Consider the following 13990-nt stretch of genomic DNA (forward strand, 5'->3'; position numbering starts at 1 on the left):
TTAATAGTTTTGGGTCTTCGTACCACAACCCCTGCATCATTTGGGAGACACACACCTTAAAATTTGCATCAATGCACTGTATCCAGGAATGTTGTTCCTCCAGAAGAACCCAGACTGCCACTACAGCTGCTCCTCTTTTCTTGAGAAATAGGTCGACTCAGCTTTGTTCTTTGTTTTCGGTACCGCAGGACTATTCAGAATTTCACACTGTGTTTGCCGAACCAGGGGAAATCCCTTGGCCTCCTCACAGACATTTGCTGTGATTCCTCATGGAAAGGTGTATGCACTATCCCCATCTGAGAAAGTGGTATTGCACGCGTACATTGAGGACTGCCTTAAGAAAGGATAGATCACACCCTCAAAGTCTCCGGCAGGATTTCCTCTGTTTTTATGCAAAAGAAAGAAGAGACTCTGCGTCCCTGTGTCGATTATTGACAATTAAACGACATTACCCAGAAGGACAGATATCCCTTGCCTCTGATCCGCAATATTGTGTAGCCCCTTCATACAGCTCACGTCTTTACCAAGCTAGGCCTCTGGAGGGCCTATCACCTGGTCCGGATTAAGAAAGGAGATGAGTGGAAGACGGCCTTCAAGACACCATCTGGGCATTATGAATACTGGGTAATGCCATTCGGCATATGTAATGGCCCGGCCGACTTCCAACGTTTTATGGACGACATCTTTGCTGATCTAATTGGAGTGCCCGTTTGGGTATATTTCGATGATATCCTAATCTTCTCTACGAACCTAGAGGAACACAAACTACATGTCAAGGAGGTGATAAAACGATTGTCCCGTAATCAGCTGTTTGCCAAGGCAGAAAAATGTCTTTTTCATTGGGAAAGCATGGAGTTCTTGGGTACGTGGTCAGCAGTACAGGTATTTTCATGGATCCAGCTAAGGTACAGGCCATTCAGAACTGGAATCAACCATACGATCTGAAGTCGCTTCAGCGGTTTTTGTGGTTTGCCCATTTTTATCGGCGTTTTATACCCCATTTCTCGCATTTGGCAGTGCATTTGTCTCGCTTGACCGTCATCAAGGTTCCCTTCCTTTGGGATTCCAGGGCTACAGCGGCCTTCAAGGAATTGAAGGAAGCCTTCAGCAAGGCTCCTATCCTTCGCCATTCCAATGATAAGATTCCGTTTGTCGTTGAGGCAGCTGCATCCGATTCGCCATTTGAGCGGTTCAACTACAGAAGGATCCAGGTTCGGGGATTGAACATCCCATGGCGTATTATTCCCACAAGCTATCTTCAAGTGAACGGCACTACGCTGTTATCGAGCAGGAACTCCTGGCCATAAAAGCATCGTTGAAGAGTGGAGACACCACCTGCTGGGAGGGAGGTTTCCTGTGGAAGTATGCACCGATCTTTGGAATTTACAATACCTACGCTCTCTTCACTGCCGCACCTCCCGACAAACTCATTGGGCCTTCTTCTTTTCCCATCACGATGTTGTTATTACCTACATTCCCAGCACTCTGAATCTGAAAGCCGACACATTGTCTCGCTCTCTGGAGAACAATGTCGAAAGAACCCACCTCGATATGCCGCTGATTTCCCCGAAACATTTCTTACTCACTTTCTCTCCTCACCTACGGTCAATCCTGCAAGACATCTTGTCTGATCCAGCCAAAATGGAACTGTTGGGCCAGCCTCATGTGAGTAAACACAACAGATTGTTATTCCTTCAGAACAGGTTATACATTCCTTATGCCAACCTTCGGTCTGTGATTCTGCATGGATTTCATGACTCCAAGGTTAGCCAACATTGCAGAGTTAAGGCCACACAGGAACTGATCGCCAGGCAACGCTGGTGGCCGGGGTGGGCCAGTCAGGTGAAACAATATGTGTAATGTTGTCCCATTTGTGCTCAAACCAAGATCCTGTTACGCTCACCTGTTCTCCACAGGGGCACCGAACGGAACTGGACGGTCCGATGTTGAATGGCTCCTGGTGCCCCCTCTGTTTGCCCCTTCCGTCACGAAAGTGGATTTGCCTAAAATGTTGAAATGAAATGTTATCTAACCGTAAGGAGAAGGACAGACTCCCACCTCCCGTGATCTCCTTGTGCACCCCTCTGCTATGTCTCACCTTAGTGTTATGAATGGCAGGCTCTCCATCCTGCGACTGTATGCAGGGGTGCGTAGCAGTTCAAGGATCTAGTTACTTCACTGATTCTGATGAGTTCCAGACAACTATGACTCAATGGGTTAAGTCTTTATACCAATGGTATGGATTGCTTTAGAGTTCAAGTTGCCAAAAAGTTCACTCCTGTACTTCTTCTTTGCAGGTTCCCCCTTGGTGCATAAAATGAAGCGGACTCCTCCCCAGAAATGTTGAGCTGAATTCCAAGGTGAGTTTCCACACTAACGTGATGCGATAATATCTTAACATACGGTATTGTTCTTCTGCGCAACTAACCTGCTGTTCTTTTTCTATCCTGCAGGTGCGGTACCTCTGTGGCGGAAATCGCGTGATGATGTCTTGATGTCTGCAAAGAAATGCAGCCTTCAGGTGAGTATGAGCGCTGCGTAAGATTTAAATGTCTTTAATGATGCCCTTCCCCATTGCGTAGCTAACCTGATGCCTTCTTTTGTGTTCGACAGGTGCGGCAGCTCCGGAGCGGTGATCGAGTGATGGTGTTTTCGATGGATCACAAGGGTGAGCAGCCTTCTGGTAAGTATTAGCGTTGCACAGTATTGCAATGTCTTTAATGTGGTCTGCGCGGCTAACCTGGTGTTTTCCTTTTAGCTCAGCAGATGCGGAGACTCCAGAGCGATCGAGATGGAGCATCAGGTAAGAGCCTTGTTCTTGTTTTCTCCTCCTTCTTCCTTTCCTTGCAGGCAGTTCCTGAAAACCTGGATGGGCGTGGCTGAAGACTGGCCTGAGTAGCAGACACGGTGAGCGTTACGCTGCAGGATTGCAGAATAACGCGAAGCGTGTTCTGTTCTGAGGGCGTGGTTTATATAGCCTTCAAAAAGTAGTCCCCAGGTTAAGTAGTCCCTCCAACCACACCCTATTAAAGTAGTCCTAGGTAAAGTAGTCCCTTCAACCTGCCTCAGACTGGTCTGCATGTGGTTCTCTTTCCTTATAACCTGCCTTGCTTGAGAGGGCAGTATGAGCCTGGTGCCAACGGCGCCAGGACTGAGACCAGGAAGCCCTTAGGCAATCATTTGGGGCCTTAAAGGTCCCCATGGGTGCCAGTACCCTGGACAGGCTGGTCTGCTCCTGATGTTTGGGGGCAAGCACTGTGACAGCACTCCCCCCCAAGGCCCCTCCCAAGGTGGTTTGTCTCGCTAGTCCAGGCTTGTTCGGGTAGTTTCGATGGAACCGGTTTACTAGACGTGGCTCATGAACATGGTCACTTGGCTCCCATGACCTTTCTTGTGGACCATAGCCTTAACAGTCAACTAAATAGAAAAGTTTCGATTTGATCAACTTGGAGTCCAGAATTTCTTTCACCTCGAATTCTGGTCCACCATCTACCAAGATGGGTCTTGGTGGTTTCGTTATCCGAGTTCCTGGTTGTACTGGTTTCAAAAGAGAAACGTGAAATACGGGGTGGACTTGCATGTTCGGAGGTAACTCCAATTTTACTGCCACTGGATTGATGATGGCTTTAATGGTGTATGGTCCCAAATACCTGGGATTAAATGTGTGGGTCCCTTTTAGTGCTACGTGCCTTGAGGCTAGCCAAACCTCATCTCCAATCTGGTATCTTGGAGCTTCACTCCTATGCTGATCTGCAGATTTCTTGTATCTTTCTTTGGCTTGCCTTAAATGTTCTGTTGCTTTCTTGAAGGCTTATGTAATGGTAGTGTGCAGACTGCTCACAGCTGGCATTTCCAAATGTTGAGGTGGGTCGAGTTCTGAGGTTCGTGGATGCATTCCATATATTGTATAGAATGGACTCTGCCCAGTTCTGGAGTGTAAAGAGTTGTTGTAGGCATACTCAGTTATCCATAAAATGTCCTTCCAATTGCTTTCAGTTTGATGTAACATGCACCTTAGGTATTGCTCCAATGTTTGGTTGGTTCTCTCTGTTTGACCATCCGTTTGAGGATGGTGGCTGGTCGAAAGCCTTACCTCAATTTGGGCCAACTGGCAACATTTTCTCCAGAACTGTGAGATAAACTGACTGCCCCGATCTGAAACTAGGACGGGTGGGAATCGGTATATTCGGACAATTTGTTGTAGGAATTCCTTCGCCAAAATTGAAGCTGTGGGCAAACCCTTTAACGGAATGAAGTGGGCCATTTTGGAAAACAAGTCTACTACCACTAATATGGTGTTGAAGCCACTACAGGGAGGAAGATCCGTGATAAAAGCAAGGGACAATGTATGCCAGGGTGAAGGTGGAACATCCAGGGTTTGTAGTAGACCCGATGGTTTCTTTTCTGGGCTTTGTTTTGTGCACAAATGCTGCATGATTGCACAAACTGTTTGATGTACTTACGCCATGTTGGCCACCAAAAATGTCTCTTGATCTTGGCTTCGGTTTTTGCAATTCCAGGGTGGCCTTCCACCAACGACTCATGGTAATTTGAGATTACCTGTTTCTGAAGTTCGTTACTAGGTAAGTAGAGACGCCATTTTAAATAATGTAAATTATCAGTAACTGAATGATTTCTGCTTTTAGTCGATCAGTCCTGTAAGGCCGCGGAATCGAGGAGATGCGAAATTTCCTTGTGGATGTCGTCCAGGGTCAGGGAAGTAGTGATTCCTAGGATTCTCCCCCCTGGGATAAAGGGTACAGGATCCGGATTCGAGTATGCTTCTTCCATCCCAATGCGGAACAGAGCATCAGCCTTGCTGTTTCGGCAACGAGGTCGGTAATTAATTACGAAATCGTATTCTGCGAAAAATAACGCCCATCGGAGCTGACGAGAGGACTGAGACTTGGCCATCTTTAGGTATTGTAAATTTCGGTGATCTGTAATCACAGTAATGGTGTGTCTGGCTCCAAGGAGATAATGCCGCCAAGCTTTGAATGCTGCCTTGATGGCCAGAAGCTCTTTGTAGGTCACAGCATAATTAATTTCTGGTGCTGTGAATTTTCGTGACCAAAAGGCCACTGGGTGAAGTTGGCCTGTCTTGGGGTCTTTCTGAGAAAGGACCGCCCCCATTGCCAAACTGGAAGCATCAGTTTCTACAACATATACGGGAGATCTGGGAGAGGATGTTTTAGGACTGGGGCTGTGGTGAATTTTCTTTTTAGGTCTTGGAATGCCTTTTCTGCTTCATCCTACCACTGAAAGCGTTTGTTCTTTCGTAATAAGGATGTGATGGGATGCACCAAATGCAAAAAGCCCGGGATGAACCTGCGATAGAAGTTTGCAAATCCAAGCATGCTCTGAACTCCTTTGACTGAAGTTGGAGAGTGCCACTTAAGGATGGCGTCTACATTCCCCGAATCCATACGAACACCACATGGAGTTAGAACGAACCCAAGAAACTCGACCTCTGTAACGTAGAAGAAACATTTCTCTAATTTGGCATACAGCTTGTGTTGCCAAAGTTTCTCAAGTACGGCGTGGACGTGTTTGACATGAACCCGCTCGGAAGCTGAGTACACCAGGATATCGTCAATATATACGATGACACAAACATCAATTAGCTCTCGAAGGGCATCGTTCATAAAATATAGAAACGCTGCCGGGGCGTTACAAAGCCCAAAGGGCACCACTTGATATTCGAATAGCCCATACTTACTGCGGAAGGCCGTCTTCCATTTGTCCCCCTTTTTGACTCGTACGAGATGGTACGCCCCTCTGAGATCCAATTTAGTGTAAATTCAAGCATCCTTTACTTGGTCCAGCAGTTCCGGTATTAGAGGCAGGGGGTACCGGTTTTTTACTGTCACTTGGTTTAATGCGCGGTAGTCGATACAAGTTCTTAGGTCTCCTTCCTTTTTAGGGACGAAGAATAAGGGCAAGGCTGCCGGAGACTTGGACGGGCGAATGAAGCCATTAGCCAGGTATTGATCTAAGTGTTGCTTGAGATGAAGATTTTCAGGTTCCGTGAGGGCGTAAATTCTACTGCATGGAATCTGAGCACCAGGTGTAAGGTCGATCTGGCAATCATATGGTCTATGGGGTGGTAAAGTATTGGCTTGGTCCTTCTGGAAAACATCCTGAAAATCCTGGTATCCCTGGGGTAGCAGATTTGCCGGACTCATGACTGCTGTGATTTTCTTGGTCAGGGATTCTTCTGGATAGCAGGTATGAGCACATTCTGAGAAGGTCAACCTCTTATCAAGCCAGCCTATGCAAGGATTATGCGTTTCTAACCACAGCATTTCCTGAATTATTTGAAATTGCAGGGCCTTGATTAAGTCGAACACAATGGTTTCTCGATATCCATCTTGGCACAACAGTATTATCTCCGTCGTCGAGTGTGTTACAGGACCAGAAGAGATCTCCATTCCGTCGACGGTGGTGACCAAATCAGTTGTTGCCTTTTGGCAAAGAGAAAGACACATCCTTGAAGCCAATTCTTGATCCATATAGTTACCTATGGCTCCGCTGTCGATGTAAGCTCTGACTGCGTGCATACGAGACGGGTGCTGGTGATTAATGAGGATTATTGTTAAGGCTAAATGCGAGGTCTGGGAGTCCTTCTTCTCGCCCGACAAGTGGACCTCTACGCTTGTCGGGCAGAGTAGTTTTCCGGCTCTGGTTTGGCGCTGTCCTTAGCGGCGACCCCGACTGCCTTCTTGGGTGGTTTCACTGGACAGTCTCGGAGGAAATGGCCGGCTGTCCCGCAATATAAGCACAATTGTTGTTGCCTTCTGTTATCCCTCTCGGATTTATGGCCGGTCAAGTGGCACAGCGAGTAGAGCGCTCGCTTTGAAATCTGTGCAGAGCTTGCTGACAGGTTCGAATCCCGGCAGGCCAAACTCAACCTTTCATTCTTCCGAGGTCGATAAATGTGCACCACACACTGTGGGTAATAATAAGCAGCGCTCAGATGCATGAGGGTTCATAGCGCTATATAAATGCAAAATTATTATTTAGATAGTGGTCCCCGTACACCTCCAATTTGCATGGGTTCAGACGTGTCTGTGGGCTTGGAGGTGTTGTCTCTCGGACCCACAAACACCCGATTCTCTAGTCTAGCTCGGTCAGCTTTCCGGTTCTGCAGTCTGTGGTCTAGTTGTACCACTAAGTCAGTGTATTCCGCACAGTCTCGCGGTGGGTTGACCACTTGAGCCAAAACATCTTTCAATTCATGTCTCAGCCCACGATGAAATAACGTAGCTCTTTTGTCTTCTGGCCAACTGGTTTCCACCACTAATCTGTTGAAGGTTGCAATATATGTTACCAGATCCTGGTTCCCTTGACGAAGAGACAGCAGTTCGTTATCTAAAGTTTGGCCTATGGAGTGTCGGGCAAACAACTTCTCCATATTCTGCTGAAAGCACTGGAAATCTCAGAGAAGAGGATCATCTTGATTAACTAGTGGTATAGACCAGTCTGCAGCACTGCCACTGAGGTATGAAAGGACAAAGGCCACATTTGCTTGATCGTTCAGAAAGGCCCGTGGCCTGCACAGGAAGTGTAGGCGGAATTGGTTCATAAAAACCGCAAACCGTTTATGGTCTCCCGCAAAGCGTTCTGGTGGAGCCAAATGTATGGCTCTCGGAAGGACCACCTGCATTGGGTTACTTGACTGAGTTGGGACTGATGCCCCCATTCCTGGTAACGGCGTGTGGCCGGCCTGGGCTTGGAGTAATTGTCTGGCTAGGTCATCGGTACGCTCTTTTGCCACAATAAGTTCCCTTTTTAGAGCATTGGTCTCTTGTCGAGCCGAATGCACCTCTGCTCTGAGTTCCCCCAAAAGCTGGGCTAATTGGTCAGTCTCTGAGGTTTCCATTGCTCCAGGTAGAGGTTTGTGTGAAGGCTTTGCATTCTGTTACGCTCACCTGGTCTCCACAGGGGCGCCGAACGGAACTGGACGGTCCGATGTTGAATGGCTCCTCGTGCCCCCTCTGTTTGCCCCTTCCGCCACGAAAGTGGATTTGCCTAAAATGTTGAAATGAAATGTTATCTAACCGTAAGGAGGAGGACAGACTCCCACCTCCCGTGATCTCCTTGTGCACTCCTCTGCTATGTCTCACATTAGTGTTATGAATGGTGGGCTCTCCATCCTGCGACTGTATGCAGGGGCACGTAGCAGTTCAAGGATCTAGTTACTTCACTGATCCTGATGAGTTCCAGACAACTATGACTCAATGGGGGTAAGTCTTTATACCAATGGTATGGATTGCTTTAGAGTTCAAGTTGCCAAAAAGTTCACTCCTGTACCTCTTCTTTGCAGGTTCCCCCTTGGTGCATAAAATGAAGCAGACTCCTCCCTAGAAATGTTGAGCTGAATTCGAAGGCGAGTTTCCACACTAGCGTGATGCGATAATGTCTTAACATACGGTATTGTTCTTCTGCGCAACTAACCTGCTGTTCTTTTTCTATCCTGCGGGTGCGGTACCTCCGGGGCGGAGATCGCGTGATGATGTCTTGATGTCCGCAAAGAAATGCAGCCTTCAGGTGAGTATGAGCACTGCGTAAGATTTAAATGTCTTTAATGAAGCCCTTCCCCATTGCGCAGTTAAGCTGATGCCTTCTTTTGTGTTCGACAGGTGCGGCAGCTCCGGAGCGGTGATCGAGTGATGGTGTTTTCGATGGATCACAAGGGTGAGCAGCCTTTAAGTATTAACATTGCGCAGTATTGCAATGTCTTTAACATGGTCTGCGTGGCTAACCTGGTGTTTTCCTTTTAGCTCAGCAGATGCAGAGACTCCAGAGCGATTGAGATGGAGCATCAGGTAAGAGCCTTGTTCTTGTTTTCTCCTCCTTCTTCCTTTCCTTGCAGGCAGTTCATGAAAACCTGGAAGGCCGTGGCTGAAAACTGGCCTGAGTAGCAGACACAGTGAGTGTTACGCTGCAGGAGTGCAGCATAATGCAAAGCGTGTTCTGTTCTGAGGGCGTGGTTTATATAGCCTTCAAAAAGTAGTCCCCAGGTTAAGTAGTCCCTCCAACCACACCCTATCAAAGTAGTCCCAGGTAAAGAAGTCCCTTCAACCTGCCTCAGACTGGCCTGCACATGATTCTCTTTTCTTATAACCTGCCTTGCTTGGCAGGGCAGTATGAGCCTGGAGCCAACGGCGCCAGGACCGAGTCCAGGAAGCCCTTAGGCAATCCTTTGGGGCCTTAAAGGTCCCCATGGGTGCCAGTACCCTGGGCAGGCTGGTCTGCTCCTGATGTCTGGGGGCAAGCACTGTGACAGATCCCCAGGAGAAGATCCCTGGGACTGCTACATCCCACAGGGGTGCCACTTTAGCCATGGCATACCATCGCCACCGATTTTATCATCGATCTCCCTCTGTCTGAAGGACATACTTGCATTATGGTGATTGTGGATTGTTTCACGAAGAAGGCTTACTTTGTCCTGTTTCCTAAAATCCCTACCACTATCCAGATGGCATATGTATTTCTTCACGAGGTATACCGGCTTCATGGACTGCCTGAGAGGATATTGGGCCTCATTACGAGCATGGCGATAGCCGTGCCTGTATGGCAGGCACGGCTACTGCCATGCTCGCTACCGGCACCGCCTCCTGCGATTGGGCAATATCCGGCCCATTACGAGATGAAGGGGCTAGTAATTGCCCATTCGCTGGAGGTGGTAATGCCAGGCTCCCGATCCCCATTCTGCTCCATAGGGCACAATGGGGGTTGTGAGCATAGTTGCACCAGCACCGTTGATAACGGTGCCGGTGCAATCACGAGTTCTGCTCGCGGGTGCCGCACAGTCCGCCAGGTAACACCGGGCGGGCTGTCAGGCACCTGCGAGCAGAACTCATAATGTGGTGGCTCGTTATGAATGGTGCCGGTGCCTTACCGACACCGTTCATACCGTGGCCGCTACCATTGTACTGAGGCCCATTGTCTGATTGTGGATCCCAGTTAATTTCATCTTTCTGAAACCAGTTGTGTAACCATCTAGGCATTCACAGAGCTCTCAGTTCGGGTTATCATTCCCAGACCAACGGCCAGACCGAACGGACCAACCAAACTTTGGAGAAATACTTGCGCTGCTATGCTAATGCCACACAGAACAATTGGTTGACCCATTTGGATGCCGCAGAAGTAGTGTACAACAACACGGTACATGCAGCCACGGGCTTCAGCCCATTTTTTTGTTCCTCTCGACAACACCCGAAGTTACTTCCCTTTCACCCAGTATTGCACAGTGCCGTTCCATCTGCCAACCAACTGGTTACTCTCCAGAATCAACGCACCCTGGCAATTGGTACCCTTACGGAGGCGCGTGAGCGCAAGAAGGCACAGGCTGGCAAGAGGCGCACCCCCAAGCCCATGCTTCAGGTTGGGGATTTGGTACGGTTGTCCTCAAAAAACCTACCTGTCTGTAATCTGCCTACTAAACCCGCACCTCGCTACTTTAGGCCTTTTATGATTACCAAGCGTTTGTCTCCTTTGGCATTCTGCTTACAATTACGCTTGTCCTGGCAGATTCACCCTGTGCTTCATGTCTCCCTGAAGAAACCTTATGTGTCAGACACCTATGGTCGTTCCTGTCCTCATCAAACCACTATTTTTTTTAACCAATCTGTTTATTATTTTATAACAAAACAAATAATACATAACAAAGTATGACTTATGCAAATTACAATTAAAGTTCATACATATTATTCGTGGTGACATGAGAGCATCGCATTCCAAGGTGCCAGTGAGATGAGTCTGTAGGGGAATTGTCAAAGACCTGACTTTCCTTCCCTGTCTTCCATCTAGTCACCATTTTCCCATTTCCCCCAGACCCTTGTGAATTTCCTGGGACTGCCCCAGGCTCTGTAGACCCTTCTTTCCAGGGCCATGCAGCGGTCCATTTCTGCCAAATATTGGCTTAGTCTTGGGTGTTCCGCTGAGCCCCTACAGCCAGAAAGGTTTTCTCATGTTTATTGAAATCTGTGTCTTCCCATATTCCCAATAATTCCAGTTTTGGCTCCAGACAGATCGGGCCCTCATTATAGTGGTCAGTTTCCCAGTGCATTTAGCCCAGAAGGTTCTGATTTGTGGGCATTCCCAAAGAGTTTGGTAAAAGGTATCTCCTTCCCTTCCACATCTAAGGCAAGCATCACTATCAATCCTTCCCCATCTGGTGAAGATTGTGCAGGAGTAGTATACCCTGTGGAGGATTTTAAATTGTATCAGCCACAACCGTGCCGCTATCCCCACCTCGTTCGGGAACATCAAGGCCTCTGCCCACTCCTCTAGTTCAATCCTACCCAGGTCTTGTTCCCTTTTCCTTTGCAGGTTGGTAAGGTCTGCAGCCCCGAATGCCGTGAGTACCTGATATAAAATGGGCGTGACCTTACCGGGGCGGCTTGTAGTAAATAAGTTGGCTTCGAGCAGGGAGCTGCTTGAAACGTCGCCCAGGGAGGGGAATTGGACTTCAATAGCATGAGATATTTGTCTGTATCTGAACCCTTCTCCTGTTGATAGGCCGTATTGCTGCTGTAATTCCTCAAACGACCGAGGTCGCCCGTCCTTTGTGATGTCTGCTAGTGTGTCTATCCCGCCCACCGCCCACCTCTCCAGGCACCCCACTTCAGGAGTTCCCCAAGGAGTGCGTTATGCCATATGAGCTGCGCAAGGGTCGGCTTCCAGCCCCACCCCATATCCTGGTGAGCCTCTGCCCAGACCTGGCACGTGTGTTTCATGGGTCCGGGTAATGTCTCAAGGAATCATTTTCCCCATTATAGGGCTTGCCTGGGTGTCCTACTTCTCGGTCTTTTCCTCTCCGCAGCGATGTGCGGGAAAGTTTGATCCCCGTGCAGCCAGTCATTCACGGACGCTAGCTGGGCTGCCCAATAGTATCTGCGGAGGATGGGTAAACCTATACCTCCTTCCCACACGGATTGCTGTAATGTCTTCAGTGCCACCTGTCGTTGCTCCCCCCCCCCCACAGGAGCCCCCTTAAGGACCCTCAATGTCAGTGGGTCAGTGGAAGAGATTGCCAGTGGGTGGTGTCTAATGTGAACTTATTCATCACAGGGGTTAAATTGAGCTGGATATAGTCCTCTAATTGTGGGCTAAAGTGGATTCCCAGGTACTTAAAGCCTGTTGCGGCTACTGTGTATGGGCACTCCCGGGGGAGCCATGTCACCTCACCCTGTATTCGGAAGAGGACAGATTTTGGCAGTTTATTTTAAGCCCGCAGAATTTTTGGTATTCCTGTAGTATTCCCGTTACGACTGGGCACAAGGCCTTGGGGTTGCTCATATATATTAAGAGCTCGTCCGCATAAAGTGATACCCTATCTTCCCCCCCCATGGCTATTTGAATCCCAACCAGTTTGGGCTTTCTCTGAGCTGTATTGCTAGGGGTTCTATTGCGAGAATGAAAAGAAGTGGCGAGAAGGGGCATCCCTGCCATTTGCCTCTTTCTGGTGCGAAGGTCCGGTAGGTGACCCCATTCACACATATCGCTGCTGCGGGGGAGGGGTGTATGACAGCCGGACCCAAGCCAGGAAGTTTTTGCCGAATCCCATTTTACGCATTATTTCCCAGAGCGATTCCCACCTCACAGAATCAAACGCCTTCTCAAAGTCTATGGCAAGTGCCAACGCATTGGGTATTTCGGTTTCTAAGCCAACGGCGAGCTGTGCCTGGCGTATATTAATTCTCATGGATTTAGACGGCATGAACCCGCACTGGTCCGGGTGTGCCAATGAACCTATCACCTGCATTAGGCGATTGGCCAGAGCTCGGGCCAGGACCTTGACCTCCCCATTTATTAGGGATATTGGCCTATACGAGCACAGCATTCCGGCGGTTTGCCAGGCTTTGGGAGGACCTCTATATTCGCCCTTTTGAGATCAGGTGGAAGATCCCCTTCTCGTTTGCATTGTAGAAAGAGGCGGTGTAAATGGCCACAAACCTTCTCACTCAGCTGCTTCCAGACCTCTATTGGAAACCCATTGGGACCCTGTTTCTTACCGGTCTGCAACTGTGCAACTGCTGCAGAGACCTCCTCCTCCTCCGAAATGTCAGCTTCCAGTCTGGAAGCTCGTTGGAGCGGAGAGTCTCGGGATAGGTACCCGACGCAGTATCTCCGGGTCCCAAGTATCTTGTTCTCCTTTCCCCACGCTATATAGCGCCTCATAATATTGCACAAAGGACTCGGCTATATCTGTGTCACAGGTGATTTCCTCCCCCCAGGCATCCTGTAGGGCATGCACGTGCTTCGATCCCCCGTTCCTCCTTTCTAGCCAGGCCAGCATTTTGCCCCTTTGTCCCCATTTTCATGGATTTGGCTCTGTTTGGCCAGGTGAGCTTCTTTAGTGCTATCTAGCGCAATGTTACTTAGCGCCTCCTGTGCTGTGACTTGCGCCCGCTTGGACTTCTGTAAAGGAGCGTAATTTAGTACAGGTCCCCGGATTTCTAGAGCTCACGTGTGATCTGTCTAGGCCCCGATCCATCATCTCATTAAAATCACCCCCAATTATCCAAGTATCAGCCTGGCATTGAAGCATGAGCCCTTGCAGTTCTGTCAAGAGATCCGCAAGAGTGGGGATGGGGGGGTAGACCAGTACCATTCCCCACAGTTCTCCCCTCGCTAGACACAGCACCCCCTCGGGTCAGACCTCAGCTCCATCAATTGAAATAGGACCCTCTTGTGCACCAGTATAAGTGTTCCCCTGGAGCCCCAGGAAAAACCTGTGTGGAAAGCCATCTTATAATTGGATCTGAGAAAGAATCTGCATTCCGTCCCTGCTAAATGAGTCTCTGTGAGGAACACAATGTCGGGGGACTGCCTGTTAAGAAACTGCAGAACTACCCTCCTCTTAATCCCGTAACATTAACCCGTTTATGTTCCAGGTCATCACTGTGTCCTTCCCTTCATGAGCCATCATCTCAGGGGAATCCCATTACTGCCCAGGTGGTGTATCTTTCTCCGGTTCCAT

This window comes from Ambystoma mexicanum, chromosome 5p (genome assembly GCF_040938575.1).
Source record: "Ambystoma mexicanum isolate Mex_15411 chromosome 5p, UKY_AmexF1_1, whole genome shotgun sequence".
Lineage (NCBI taxonomy): Eukaryota > Metazoa > Chordata > Amphibia > Caudata > Ambystomatidae > Ambystoma > Ambystoma mexicanum.